At 41.7% G+C, this 16,103-nt stretch overlaps 1 protein-coding gene across 1 annotated transcript in view; it reads right to left on the reverse strand.

Moving 5' to 3' along the window:
• LOC149173738 (cyclin-L1-1-like) overlaps nucleotides 1-16,103 on the reverse strand; it is a 124,132-nt gene that overhangs the window by 33,729 nt on the left and 74,300 nt on the right. The gene's annotated exons all lie outside the window — the stretch shown is intronic.

Below are 16,103 nucleotides of genomic sequence, written 5' to 3' on the forward strand. Positions count from 1 at the left end.
GTATAGCGCGTTGATAGAACTACTCTCTGATGCCATTACCCATGGTATACGCCGACTAGTCGTCAGGCTAGACTCACAACTCGTAATACTACAACTCAATGGTATATATTCCGTTCGCAACCCAGCTATTTATCGCATGTTCCTAAGGGTTAAGATTTTGGAAAGACAATTTGATTTAATTCAATACCAGCGTATTTCCAGAAACTTAAACACATTAACCGACTCATTAGCAAACTATGTGTTGGATAGACATTTGCGACATTTATAAAAAGAGACACATCATCAATGTTGTACATATGGATCATATAACTCAACCAGAATAAACCCCGAAAATCAAAATATATATATAAGTTGTTTATCGTTCATACATAATGTTCTGTAACCAAGACAAAAATCGGTCGTATGACCCAAAAACTCAAAAATGCTAGGGGGCACCCTAGCCTAGTGATGCTCATGATAGCACGTCACGGCCTGTGCAATCATGCGCAAGAGACGAGTCCATCGTCTAGGCACACCAGTAGTATGCCGCTGCAACTGTAAAGGTAACTCATCAATCCTCACATCGAGAATGCCGAGAGTAAGGCTCTCAACCTGCTCCTGCACAGCTGTAAGGGTCTCGGCCACGTCAAGGTCGCGGAGAATAACCCTCCCAGCAGTCTCCCCTGCTGGGGCAGCGACTAGCGCTCTCGGGCGAACTGCTGGACGAATAGGACCAACATCTGCATGCACACATGAGTTTGATTAAAGTCTTGATAGAATAAAGCACAAGGACATTATAAATAAGAACAATAAACAGTAATATGGTCGAAGATTTTACCAATAGCGCCCCACTGTTCGCCGTCCGGCAGTACCAAGTCCGGATCACCTCGGAAATCCATACCAACATATGGATACTCGGAATAGACCATCTCCTGACGCTCGAACCACCTGAAGAAGGTATCAGTGAAAGAAATCTGAGATTGACCAGCATGCCTAGACATGTGATCAACCCATCTCTGCATGCGTGGCTCAGTAGGAGAAGGCAAGTCGAGTGCGATATACTGAGGCTGCATCAGTGGTATTTTCTCCAAGGCAAAGGCAGTCAGAATAGAACCAAATCCAAAGTTCTTCAGCTTCCCGTCCTTTACCTTGTTCAACTGACTTTTCATCTGAAGAAGTACTGCATCACACTAGTTGAATACTTTCGGTTGGAGGCACTCCAAGGCGTGCTGCACATAGGATCTGTTGGCAACATGAAGAGATGCGCTACCGGCCATCCTACCAATAGTATACAGAATGGACCTGAGAGATCTGTCAGCGATCTCACGGATAACGACCTTGCCGTCTCTGCTCAGCTGAGATCCTTCCCTGCAATACTGGCGGACATAATCTCTCACGCAGTCATTCCCTCGGGCCGAACCTGACAAAGAAATGGGAGCACCCCGCCTCGACAAGCCAATCAAGAAGTAAATGTCTACTACGGTCAGGGGGATAGATTTGCCCCTAATCTGAAATACTTGGTTGATAGGATCCCAAGCATCAAGCATATACTGCAGTAAGGAGATCTGTGCTCTCATACTAGAGATACGGAAGAACTTCAGCAGGCCACAGTTCCGCAGCGCGTTCACCGTGACAGGGTCATGGAGGGCAATCATGTCCGCTTCTTCATGTTCTCGTTCTCGCCATGTAAGGGTCATTTTGCTCAAGAGTCCCTGCAAAACAAACAAGAGAAAGAGTAAGATCCTGGATTTGATGAGAAACAGGCAAAATTTTCATCAAAAACTGTGCAACAGAACTGTTTTTCTATGCCCAACGCAACTGGCTAGTGTTCCACCTGCGTTGAAGGTCAAACTGCCTTCATGCAGCTTGACATTCAACGCAGGTTTCGAGTGAACTACCTGCGCTGATGGCAGAGCGCCCTAACAAAACCCCAGGGACTCAGGGGAACAGGAAAACAGGCACGGAATGGAAAAAGGAAACCATGAAAAGAAAGAGCTAGGGTTTAGCTCCTACCTGGTCCAGACGGCGCCGAAAATCGTCCGCAGAATCTCCCGGAATCAGCTGATGAAAATCAAGGGGGAAGAGGCACCTCCAAAGCTCCAACAAACCAAGTTCAAATGAAATGATAAAATGAGAAGTAAAAACACCTTTTAATTGCTTTTTACGTAGTTCAAAGCGAAATATTAGGGTTCTAATCTCATTTTCAAGCAAATGTTATTCATTTCTAACTAGTTTGATGCAGCAATTGAAGATACAATACTATCTTTGAAAAGGGCAAAGCTAGTCATGGTAAAAAATCAAAAATTTGACCATATAATATCGAGCAGTTTTAGCACACAGTTCATGCTCGTTAAAAAATAAACGCAAGATCCGAGCAGTTTTAGCGCATAGTTCATGCTCGTTAAAAAATAAACATAAGATCGAGCAAATGTTTCCACCCGCGTTTAAGCTCGTTAAAAAATGAACTATCCCGGTAAATAACCACTGTGAATGTAATATTATCAGCCATTAAAGCCTTGGTCGTGTTTGCATCGTCACTTCCACTTTTCCATTGGCCGATCGTTCACCTCCATATGTTTGTTTACCCATTTTGAGGAACAGCTGCGAAGAGTGATTTCACTAGCCATCCTTGTGGCACTGCCGTGATTGGAAAATTCCAACCTGTACCTGGAATCAGCTGCTAACCCTGTTTATCACTCGTTCCTCAAAAGACGAGTCTTCTTTAAGCTCTTTTCAACTGACTCGTAAAATATGAAAAGATTGCCGAGTCCTTGGCCTTCCAGCTCGTTAAAGCGACCGGAAGAGCTATCCCTCCTCTAGATTTTAATCTTTTTGGACCTGAGGGATTATTGCACAAAAAGATCGAGCGCTTGTTTTATTCGGCTCGTTAAAACTATCGAAAACTCATCCCTTCTGTATTGTTTTATACTTTTTCGGACCTAAGGGATTAGATGACGAAAAAGGACCTTTGGAGTTAACTTTATGTACCTTTTCAGACTCTCTAAAAATGAAAAGGACCGAGTTATCTTTGTCGTTAGACTCGTTAAAATCATTAAATAGCGACAAACTTGTCTTTAGACGAGAACGAGTTTCACTATCGCTAGGCTCGTTAAAACATAGCGATGGGCTTGCCCGAAGGGTAGGTTATAGAACAAGCATATGTTATCCTCCTCAAGCTTGACAAAAATAAAGAGGTACTGGTCAGCAATGACTGGGGAAAAATTGGGAGAAACTCAAGAAAACTTTGATGGTAGCAAGTCGCTCTTGAACATGACACTTTTCCTCCGTACCACAATCGGGTTGGGTTGTTTCATTCACCGGTCACATCACCATGGTCTCGCCATACCATCCATATTTGGGGTAATGCTACCGATCCATCGCATCAGTGTCGCCACATGTTCAAGAGAAGTCGTTCAGAAAAGTCAACCGTGTCCCATACACTGCCATACACTATCTTTCATCCTTTCATGACCGCCACCCTGAATCATATGTCACAGATCGTTTTCACCTCCATCAAAATCATTAGCTCCGTTCCGTGTCACTGATGTGGGATTCATTAAGGCCCTCATTTGACGGATCGCTTCTTGTCGACATCGGCTCATTATCCAAGAAGTTGATCTAGGAACAACCCCTTCAGTACTTTGAAGCTTGCATGCCTCAATGGCAAGTTTCTCACTTCCGGCGACAGGTATACATCAATGACCTTCGACCGAAAGATTCTGCGTGGTGTTCGACGCCAAGTCCTTTATTCACACCACGTGAATTGTACTGCAGCACCTTGAGGGTCATTATCATTATCGGTGATTCCTCTCGCGCTTGTTAACGGTTTACATCATTGACCGGTAATCAAGCGATGTCTTTCCATGTTCGACTTCAGAACATTTCTCACATGGATCGACTTGTACTTAGAGTGAAGATCGAACGAGTTTGAAGACCCCGGATCTAGTTTCATCCATCCGGGCTGCGATACATATTCAGGAAAGATAAAGACATTGACATGTACATCATTGCAGCAGATAATCATCCTACTCAAAAGATGATAATTTCATCAAAATTATCAGTCTACCATCAGACGATTGTCTGTTCTATGTACAGAAAAATGAATTTATAAAGCTGAGCATGGGAATGCCCGCCTCAGCTAGATCATGAAAGCGGTATGAAAAATAATGTATTGTATTGTATCTTATTACAGGTCTCCTCCCAGCATTGGATGAACTTCGGATCCCCCTGATAAAGCATTTCACCCAATAAACGGCCTCATACTTTAGGGGGCAACTGTTATAGACATTTTTGTGCCTTACAGCATTGAGCATGAAATGTCCATAATCTAAGGGATCCAAAGTCCCTAAACATGTTGTTCCTACCCCTAGAGGAACAAGGCTAACAAACCACAGCAATTCACAGAAGTTCTCCACCAGAAACTGCTCAAAAACAAGTCAATTCAGGATCAATTCAGTGGCTCCACTAGCTGTTTGCGCTGAATGTCAAAGCCAACACTGGCTACCTGCGCTGAATGTCAAAGGCAACACTGGCTACCTGCACTGAGCGAGAGTGGACATGTGGCAAGTTCATTTCTCAAGGTGTCAAAACCCAGGAAGCTTCCAAAATGACACTTGCCTCAGGGAATTCGACTATGATGAGTAAGAGGTTCCAAATCTCCAAGTGGAAGCAAGAACCTCCAAGTGGAATCAAGAACTGATAGAGGGAGAGGACACTAGTCAGATCTCAAGCTGACTCATCCTCTCTCCAAACATCTATATATGGATCTCTCCTCCATGAGATCTAGAGGCTGGAATTTTGTTATTGCAAAGAATTGCTGTTGGTTTGAGATTGGAATCATTGGGTGCTTAATGCTTTGAAGGGGGTGAAGATAGGAATTCCATTTGCTGGGAAGGAGATGCTGGATTGGAGCCCTCTGGGTTGTATCTCTTCCTGAACCTTGTTATTCATCAATAAAGCTATCTTGGTTTCTCCTATATACTTATGTATTTTTTATGTATGATTGCATTAGTATGTTTAGTTTATTTCTAATCCTGAACTAGTTATGAATATGAATCCATGTCTTGTGTAGTGTTCTCTTCTTGTGATCTTGCAGAAACCTCTTGAAGCTGGGCGAGCGAGAAGGCAAGTAGCTGGGAACTCTCCAAGAGAAGAGAAGCCGAATCGAGGGACAAACGGAAGACACCGGTTAGTCCATCCATCTCTCTCTTCATTCTTAATTCATAAAGGAAGAATACTAGAATAGCTGTCTCTGTTTGTTGCTAAGGCACTGTCACACCTTAGGTGGATAGGATCGTCCTGCATAGGCATTTTTCCCCACAATAATATCATTTGTCACCTACCTCTTAAAGGATGTACCATGGGCATGCCACCCCCTTTAGAGGTTGAAACCACCTAATAGGGTCCTTGTTTAACCCCCTATTGAGCTTGGAGCCACTTGTACATGCCAAAGCCCACTATGGAAGGGCATGCCGCCATGAACTGCACCATTGATCCCATGACTTGTAAGCGTTATTACTTGATTATTCCAATGATTTGTTGTATTATAGGGCAAGGGGACGCATTGGATCTTATGCAGCATTGCAGGTGGGTCTTCATTTGGGGTTTGGTCTCCATATACGGGGTCCTAGCCCTCTAGAGGGCCACATTGTCACTTGTAGAGTGAGCGTTGAGATCCATGGGCCTCCACCATAGCAGATATGACTTCATGGATCCCCAGCAGTGTTCATTGATTGCTCGTGTTCCACCTTTCAGATGAGGATGATGCACCTGGTCCACCATGCCCAGCCAGCTCCATAGTTGAACCATACACTTGGCAGATGTTCTAGGACGACGCTCGTTGCAGAGGGAGGGCTTATGTCATTACTCCAGCCCTTACAGATGGTCTACAGGCATATTTGATCCATTTGGAGACCCATGAGGATGTCCTTGTGCCCCCACACCCACTTGGGAGCACCACAGGTTCTTGATTGAAAAACAAGGGGCCAACCCCTTGTCCACTATGTTTAGAGTCCATTTCTACATCATGGCACCCCTTGGACTTCATCAAGCCTCCTCAAAGGCCCAACTAATCACTTTGTTGATCATTCGACCCTCTTGAGAGGCTTATCTTTACATTATTTGGTGGGCTTGTCACCAAAATTTTTGTTATTATGTACATTATTTTATTTCAAGGGATAAATTAGGCCAAATTAGCTAAACCAAATTCATTAGGAAGTGTATAAATACAATTGTGATGAATCATTTTGATCATCATCACTTGGATTGGATCATTCTCTCTTGTGATATTTTATCTATTCTTTTAGAGGACGAAATTAGATGAATGGACGAATTTTGATGTTTGGATCCCTTCATTTTTGTCTTGGAGCCTCACTATTAGCATATAATGATGATTGGATATACTTTTTCTTACATGTAAGTACTTTTTCAATGCTACTTTGTCATTTTCTTATGTCACATGCATGTTGCTAGGGATTTTCGCTATACTAGGCTGAAATTTATTGCTTTTCTTAAGTGAAATTGTAAAAATTTGTGTTTTTATAGCGTTGCATCATGTCATGGGCCATGTATGAATAAGTGAATATTCCTAGAGATATTTTGTCGAAATTTTATCTTGATAAGTCATCATATATTGCATATCGAAGTGTAAAGACCTTGAAGCAATTGTCCCATGCCCTAATTGCCATGCGAAATTGTTCTAGAGGCCTCCTTGACTAAATGAAATCATCTCAAGCATTGGAATCTCCTTGACTCCATTTCTCCCAAAGGATTAGGCATTGATCCTCCATTGGTGATCACTCTAAAGCACATCTTTCTCACCTTCTCTCTTTCTTTCTAGGCCTAGCCTCCATAGGTGACCTAGGGCATCATTTTTCTCACAATTCACCCATCAAAAAAATTTGATCTCTTGCCCTCTATTGTGTTGTTGTGTCTCCTAGGAGCCCTCCAAATTTGAAGCAATTTCGATGGTGAGATCTCAAGATATTCTAAGCCCTAACTTGAAGATCGATTCTTGCCCTTGGTTTCCCATTAGCTAGTGACCTTATAGGGATCAGTGCATTAAAAACACTGAAAATTTCTTCTTTGATCCCCTTCTCCCCCTCAATTAGGTCAAGCACACCCCTGATTGATCTACTCCACCCACTTGACCTAACTTTGGGTCCACTTGGTCTCATGTGGTCCCATAACTTTTGGAAGATAATTTTACAAAGACCATTTGGAAACCAAGTTTTCACAAGGGTTTCTAGGACTAGGTTCCTCCTCGATAATTCTCATTTGCAAACCCTAGCCCTTGAAGCTTCCTTGGCCCTTCTTAAAGAGCCTTACACCTTGCTTCTCAAGTAAGCAAACCATACAATTGAGTCTCTCGTGCGAATAGGCCTTAGGAATCACTCCTTTTCTCTTCATTGATTCATCCTTCTAGTGATTCCCTTTACTATTGGGTCTCCTCCCAATGGTGAAAGTCCGTAAAGAGCAGGGAGCTTTAGTTGAGGTGATAGTGGGCTATTGCTCCATTGTTTCCCTTGACTTAGTAGTTGTCCCTTTGGGATCCCCTCTTAGGACCCCTGCTAGTTTGAGCGGTAACAAGGACCTAGCACGAGTAGAAGCAGAGAAATGACAAAGAACAAGGAGCAGGTTGCTCCGAAGGTAGGGCAACTCAGAGGAAGTCAACCTTCAGGTTCAAGAGGGGAGAAGCAGTCAACAAATTCCCCCAAGTCTATCAAGAAGGTCTCTTGGTACAAGATGACCTTACAAGATGTTCAAGAGCAACAAGCTTCTAAGAACCAGGTCAAGGATAGCAAGACATCGAGGATATTTCCAGAACAAATGGCAAGGAAGGTTTCCAATCCAAAGGGGGTGGCCATGGCAACACATGTAGTCCCAAGATTGAATTCAGTTCCGAGTGGCAGAAGTAACTCCCTCAATGAGAAGGAGTGTTGATATTTGTAGCTCGAATATGTACTTTTGAACAAGCCTAAGTGTCTAGGCATGCAAAAGTTGTCCAAAGTCTCCTTAGACACTTGCCCTAGTGTGAGCAAGTTGTTTTTGTAACTTAGCCTAAGTTAGACTTAAGAAAAGCACATATTTATTATGTTTCCTTATTGAGTTAAAGTAAATTTAGGAAAATTAAAGTAAATTACTTTAGTGATTATGTTTTAATCTCAACCCTTGATCTCAATTGAGGTGAGATCTAATCTTAGCATTCAATCACTTTGGAGACTAAGGCTATGGATTTAGCTCAATGTAAAGTTATAAAAGCAAGGCGATGGAGAAGGAGAAAACACACCATATACAAGAGCAAGGCTGAGAGAGGCATCTTATTCATGAGTATGATACTCTTTGGGAAGGGGGCAGCAAGGAGATCCAAATGAACCAAGGAGGGCTTGATCAGCTGGATCAAATCCAGTTATTGTATGTATTTCCTCAACTAAGCCATTATCCCCAGACGGGAGACCAAGTAGATTCTAAATTATATTAATGATGAACGGGTTTGATTGGGCAGAAACTATTGTCACTGTGATTGAAATTGGTATATTTTACTTCCGCTAAATTAATTAACGTTAGGAACCTAGCTGTACAATTAATCGGTACTGGTAGAACTATAATTTGTTAGGAATTAATTGTCTAGTGCAAGGTTTACTGGAAATTCTAATAGTGACTATTAGACTTATTTAATACCCAACAACTAATTTAATGAATTTTCATAAATGAAAGAAACTGAAACTGAAACTTTCAGATGCATTCACCCAATGTTGCTTGGGAGCGGGAGCGGGAACGGGGTTTACTGGAAATTCTAATAGTGACTATTAGACTTATTTAATACCCAACAACTAATTTAATGAATTTTCATAAAGGAAAGAAACTGAAACTGAAACTTTCAGATGCATTCACCCAATGTTGCTTGGGAGCGGGAGCGGGGAGCGGGAGCGAAAACGGGAGTGGGAGCGAAAACGGGAGCGGGAGCAACCATTTTCAGAAGCTCCCGGTTTGGGAGCGAATCCGGGAGCGATTTTTTAAAAATATATATATCTTATATATTTTTTAATTTTTGAAACAGATATGTCAACAAAAACATGTAGAATGATGAATTAGACATAAAAAACATAAAAAAACATAGATTGATCATTGAACGATATCACATCAATCATCTAGAAATTATAATCGTCATCAACCATGTCCACAAGTTAGTAAAATACATATTACAACTGCAACATATTGAGTCTCATGAATCATGATTCATCAAATTCAATCTTAAAGTTTCAACTTCAAGCTTTTAAAATTGAAAATTCAATAACATTTATCATCATTGATCACCAAAGTTGTACTTGTAAGCTAAGTTTAACCATTACAAGAAGTAATATCTAAGATATTTCTAAGTCCTAACTTCTAACTGTTAACATGATATGAAATGTTATAAATTTATAAAATGAAACATGAATAATGAAATGAAATGAAACAACTTTAGTCTTTCACGAAGCATCATATTCATAATTCACAATCATTACCAATGAGTTATAATTGCCAAGGCCCAACTTCAAACTTCAAATTTTCATTGTCACAATGATATATTGTTTACAAAAATATCATTATGATATGAAAGAGTCAAGAGTCAGGAGCCAAGGACTCAAAACTCAATAGTTATGAAAACTAAAGTCTAATAGAAACTAAAAAAGACAAGTAAACTGTAAATCTACATGTGGCCCTTGCCACGAGAGTCTCCAGGAGTATAAGCAGGTCGTGGTGGTCTTCTAGGAGTCTCCCGCACAGACCGACGACCAGAACTAGAACCTCCACGTGAGGGTGTAGATGGAGGTGGCGACAGCAAAGGAACAAGACTCGGACCTCGAGCACTGCTACTAGATGGTGGAGGTGGAGGTGGAGGTGGCATGGCTGCTGCAGCTGCTTCATCTTCATCCCTTACAAGTTCCTCTTCCAGTTCTTCAATATGTACAATGCCATCCTCCAAATTGTCATCCTCTGGGTGAATGTCCCAAATTTTATATGTGGGATCCTCATAAGCCCAATCACAGTAATGACTCAACAACCTCAAGTTGTAGTGCACATAAACCAAGCTTTCTGCTCAGTTTTCATTGAGTCTGTTTCTTTTCACATTATGTATGTAGCTATAGGTGCTCCAACACCTCTCTGCAGAAGAAGTATTTACAACCTGTGAAAGAACTTTTTTTGCCAATTTTGGCAAAAGTCCATGCCTGCCATATGTTTCCCACCATGTGAGAGTATCGAATCTATCTCTGTCGTCCATTGCATGGAAGTTACCATACAAACCAATGCCACTAAAGTATCTGCCTATTTCAAAGCGCACAGCGGCACATTCCTCCCTGTCAGGTACCAATTTTTCTAATGCTTCCACCCTTTAGTTACCTCTGAATCTAAATGGGGTTTGGTCCTAACCCCACCCCCTGCTGCAGGTTGGCCCAACCAAGATGTAGAGTAGTATTTTGGCGTAAGGATATACGCCAAGCAATGTAGTGGAAGATTAAGCCTATTCCACCGTTCACACACACAATCATGAATCAGTTTGTACAAGTTGGGATCTCTATTATGAACAATATCTTTTATTTCCCCCAACATGGTATCCATTTGCTCATACACCTCGCCAATCACTGGTTTGTCTATATCTGCAAACCGAATCATGTGATAAATTGGCTTGGTGAAATCCAATACCTGCCTCACACTTGTCCAAAACTGCCCATCAAGAGCGGCCTCCACCATTTCAAAACCTCCCATGTCAGCTACATTTGTAGCCCTTTCCTTTAATACCTGCCAATGTGGACTTGATACCATGCTAGCTAATGCCTCTCTTACCTTCAAAGGCGTCTGAAGGTGAGGTAATAGCTACCAAATCTGGTCTTCGCAATCTTCAACAACTCCAATCTCGAGTGACTGCGGAAAAGGCCATGGGTATTGCTATGATTTGTAATAAATTTTATCATTTGTTTGCCTTTCTTGTACAAATCACCAATCCATTGGTATTGTTCATTTTTGTTCTTGACAATATCATGCAACAGAAGGTTCAATGTGTGAACCAAACATCCAGACCAAAATATGTTGGGGTATTTATCCTCAATAATTTCTCCCGCTGCCTTACAATTAGGAGCATTATCAGTGATGACTTGGATGACATTGTATGGGCCAATACGCTCAATTGTTTCAAGTAATGCTTCTGCAATATTGATGGTGGTCTTGAACTTGTCTGAGTAATCATGTGCATCTAGAAAGATGGGACCACTAACAGACACAGCGAGAACACTTATCAATGGCTTGCCTTTTACATTTGCCCATCCATCAGATACAATGGACTCCCCATGGTCAGTCCAAGAGCTTGTCATTCTATTCAAAGAATGTGATATTTTTTATTTTTCATGATCAAGGCCAACGGTTCTTGCCTTGTCATACCCAGGGCTCTTGTATCCTTTAGGGGCATCATTTATGGCAGAAACCATTTCGTGACAATAAGGTGAGCGAAGAACATTGAATGGTATCCCACATGCATAGAGAAACCTGTAAACCTTTGAATCCACATCATTCCTACACCCCTCATCAAGGAAATCTGATATGGTTCTACGCCTTAAAGATGATGACCCTGTGCCTCCATATCCACTGCCTTGGGAGGATGCTGAAGGAGTTCTTTGTGATTATGAACTTGGTTCAAAGAAACCCCTTGATTTTTTTGATCTGTATTGGGCTTCCTCCTCTTCCCTTATGTATTTAGCTCTATCCGCTGTTGACACCGCTGTACAAGTTTTGATTCCTATTTGTTTGTCTCCATCCCATGGCCTTTTCCCGCAGAGGTGTCTTCCAGCATGGGTGTATGAACCTATGTAATCAGTGTTGCAATGGGGGCAATGAAATTGAGTGGTTCCACCCCCTCTCCCTGTTTCAGCCCTGTTAACATATTTCCACAATGGAGTTTGGTCTTGTTTAGTTTTTTGAGGGTCATGTTCACCCTCCTCCAGCTCCTCCTCACCGGGGTTTTCACCAATTTGACTTTCTCCAGCTTCTTCATCCCCCTCTTCAGTTTGGCCCCTCCGTTTCCTACTCTCCAACACCATTATAACAATAAAAGGGACCAGGAAGAGGAAAATGCCAAGAAATATAGCCAGGTCCATGGTGTTTGATGTTTGTAGGGTTTTGATTCTTGAATCTGCAAATTAATTCAATTTATTGGGATTAATTAATTTAATTTATTAATTTAAATTAAATTCATGATTTTTAAACTCAATAAACTAAATTAAATTAACTAAATTACTACCTAACTAAATTAAACTAACTAAATCACTAAGTTACTTACCTCTGCAGGCTTGCTCCTCGCTCCTCGACACTTGCTCCTCGCTCCTCGGCACTTGCTCCTCGCTCCTCAGCACTTGCTCCTCGCTCCTTTGCTCTTGCTCTTGCTCCAAGCTCTTGCTCAATGAAGTGATAATGAATTTTTTTTAGGCCATTGGGCTTTTAAAACAAAAACAAAACAAAAATTCGATTTTTTTTTGGCGTCCGTGGAAATTTTTTCCACCGGATCGCTCCCAGTGCCCGTCGAAACGCTCCCGGAGCGATTTTTAATGCCAGGGAGTGATCGCTCTCGGGCGTTAAAAATCGCTCCCTGCAACGCTCCCGAAAATGGCAAGGAGCGCAAATTTTTTTTTGGGAGCGCGCTCCGGAGCCGCTCCCGCCCGGAGCGCGATTCGGGAGCGGGTTCGAGGGGGGGGTGCTCCCCCGCAACTATGCATTCACCAAATATACTGAATATTCTAACTGAACATTCACAACAGAAAATAAATCATTGAAGACAAAAGCAAATTAAAAAACACATAACACTAGAAGTTACCCAAGAAACCCCAATGGGGAAAACTTGCAATGTGTGTTCTTATTTCTTCTTCAGCAATTGCTCTTTCATAAAATTACAATGATGACAGAAAATTTCCCTTTACACCCAGCAACCCCTGAAAAACCCTTTGTGCCTTTCATGGACTGCGCACTTCCCTCTTTGCCTAACCCTCTTGCGCACAATATGGGATCCGTACAGTCGTTCAAACGCCCTTTCTACAGCCCTCTACGCAGGTGAACTCAAGCTGGTTGTAGGAAATACTTAGCTAGAAAATTTGAGGGTCGTACAGCCTCTTTTCTTCTGCCCTTTTACAATGGAAGTGGTGCCCTCGAGCTGAGCATGTTGGCTACAAAATGCTAAGAACACACACAAATATAATGCACTGATTCGATCTGTCCACCAGTTTCCTTATCTCCCCTTTATAACTCGACTTAGACCCCACTAAGCACTCCCAAAGGCTGATAATGCTTTTTAACATTAGGCTGAGATCAAATTATAACTTTACTTTGGAAAAATATTTTTTTCCTAAGTCAACACATAGAAAATAATTAAAATCTGTAATAGTGGAAACCTGTGGGTCCCTCTGCTAGTCTAGGCATCACAAACTAGGCAGAACCCTTGCTCTCTAACTCCATTCAACACTCCCTCTTAGAGAGGAAGGTGTTTTGTACTATGCCCAGTTTATCTCTGAAGTAGACAAATCTCCCTCTAGACAAAGCTTTAGTCAAGATATTTGTTGTCTGCTCCTCCATAGGCACGTACTGAAGTCCAACTATACCCCTCTAAACACAATATTTGACATGGTGGTACCGGATCTCGATGTGCTTGTAGTGGTCATGAAACATTGGATTCTCAGAGAGCTTAATGTCAATCGCATTGTCACAGTGTATGATTGTGGGGCCCAACTCCTAATTGAACAACCCAACAAGTAGCTTCCTTAACTAGATAGCCTCTTAGGCTGCCAAACTGGTAGCCATGTACACAGCCTCGACTAAGCTCAGTGCCACTGATCTTTGCTTCCTGTTGAACTAGGAAACGGATGTTAACCCAACACTACAGGTTCAACCTGAAGTGCTCTTTCTGTCTGTAGAGTTCCCTGCTATGAAGCCCTGAAGCCTCACTCCATCATCCTACCTATATAACAACCCATAATAAGTTGTGCCCCTGAGAAACCTCAGCACGTGCTTGGTAGCAGCCCAATCCACTCTAGTAGGCTCAACAATGAATCGACTCAACTGGTTGATTGCGAAGCAAATGACGGGTCGTGTGTTCACCAAATACATCAACGACCCTATAAATTGCCTGTAAGGTCTAGTATCAACTCTCTTTGCTCTAATAACGTCCACCACCCTCTAGTTTGTGACTAGAGGCGTGGTCACGAAACTGCAATCCTACATGTGAAACCACCTGAGAATGTCCAACATGTACTTGCCTTGTCCCAAGATCTCCCCATTACCCTGTCATACCTCTAGTCCAAGGAAATAGTGCATCAGCCCTCGATCCTTCATCTTAAACTCTTTAGCACAATGTTGCCAAAATCAAACCGGTCATCGAACTAGTAAACCCCCCAAACCGAGAACTAGTCAGAACCAGACCAGAAGCGATAAAAAAACCGCACCAAAAAACCATTCAACCAAAAACACATAAAATATTACAATTTTGAAGCAAACCACATATTCATGTGCATCCATCTGAATTCAAACCATTTATACACAAATAAGCAAAAGTTTTCATTTATAGAGCATGTAAGGGTGCACATAACCAAAATAACACCAAGTGCAATCCATCTTTGAATCAAAAAACAAGACCTAGATGCCCTGTAGCATCCAAAAAAAATCATGCTACAACAAATACCTACATATCATCAAAATATTTCCCTATATTGGGATCTTTGTCATCAATATCACCCTCTAAGCATTAAAATAAGATAAAAAATGCTTAGTATGTCAATTCAAGATTTTGTTTGAGTGATAGGTACATTTCTAGTGGGATCATAATAGAGGAGTTCAACAACCAGTGCCACTAACATCAAGGTATATAGAGGGATTGGTGCTCTTGATTAAATGCTAGTTTGATACCCTCATACATGATCAAATCCAATGGAAACATTGCAATCCCCAATCCTAAAATCTTGAAAAACTATTAAGTCTGCTGGATTTTGAGTGAGATATAAAATTCTACTTTCTCCACATGAAATTCAACGAGGTCAGAACCACTCTCAAACATCTTGAGTCATTTCATGGTAATGTTAAAAATTTAAGTAAAAAGATGTAGATGAAAGATAAAGGAGAATGTCACTTTTACTTTAAAATTTTAACATTACCATGAATTGCATAGCAAAATTAGGGCCATAGGCTTGAATATTAGGCACCTATTATGGGTTAGTGCCCAGCTAAGACAAAAATTAAAAGCAAAAAGCAAAACAAGCCCCACTTGTTGCATTTTATGCAGCTTTACTTTACCAAACCGGCGAAAAACGGTTCAAGTCACTAGCCCAAACCGGTTTTTGCCTCAAAACGGTCGAACCGGCTGGTTCAGACCAGTTCAATCTAGTCCTAATAGCACTGCTTTTGCAAGATCTCTCTTGCATTCCTTGATCAGGTTATCTTCCCTGTCAATATCAAGTCATCTACATACAACACTATAATGAGCAGAAGACCTCCAACCACAATGTAGTATAGGTTGGGGTCCACTTCACTCTTAGTGAAGCCCAGTCCCAAAAGGTAGCATTCTATTCGGGAATGCCATACCTTCGGTGCCTGCTTGAGCCCTATATAGGGCTCTCTTAAGCCTGCAAACATGTGTGTCCCTGTTGAAAGTCTCAAACCCCTCAGGTTGCTCAACATATATCTCTTCCTCGACAACTCTGTTAAGGAAGGTAGACTGTACATCCATTTGGTGGACCTTCCACCCCATCTATGCTACAATAGCCAATATTGTCCCAATGGACAATACCTAGCCACAGGTGCAAACGTCTCATCGTAGTCTATCCCCTCGACCTAAGAGAACCCTTTGGCCACAAATTTGGCCTTATACTTCTCCACACTCCCATCAGCTCCATGCTTGATCTTATAGAACTAGCATGATCCAACCACTAATTTGCCAACCGGCCTTGGCACCACCTCCCTGTGAGAATTCCTTGATTGCAACTAACTGGAAATTTATCTCCTAATTGTTTTGCAATTTATTTGTTATTACGGAAAATATCGATAAACTCACAATTGCAATCTTCAACAAGAATAAAATACGTTGCGGAAAATAAACTGGACGCTGAGAAAAT

This window comes from Pinus tabuliformis, chromosome 4_2, assembly GCF_031772625.1.
Source record: "Pinus tabuliformis cultivar Carrire ecotype Pingquan chromosome 4_2, CPIR1, whole genome shotgun sequence".
NCBI classification, from domain to species: domain Eukaryota; kingdom Viridiplantae; phylum Streptophyta; class Pinopsida; order Pinales; family Pinaceae; genus Pinus; species Pinus tabuliformis.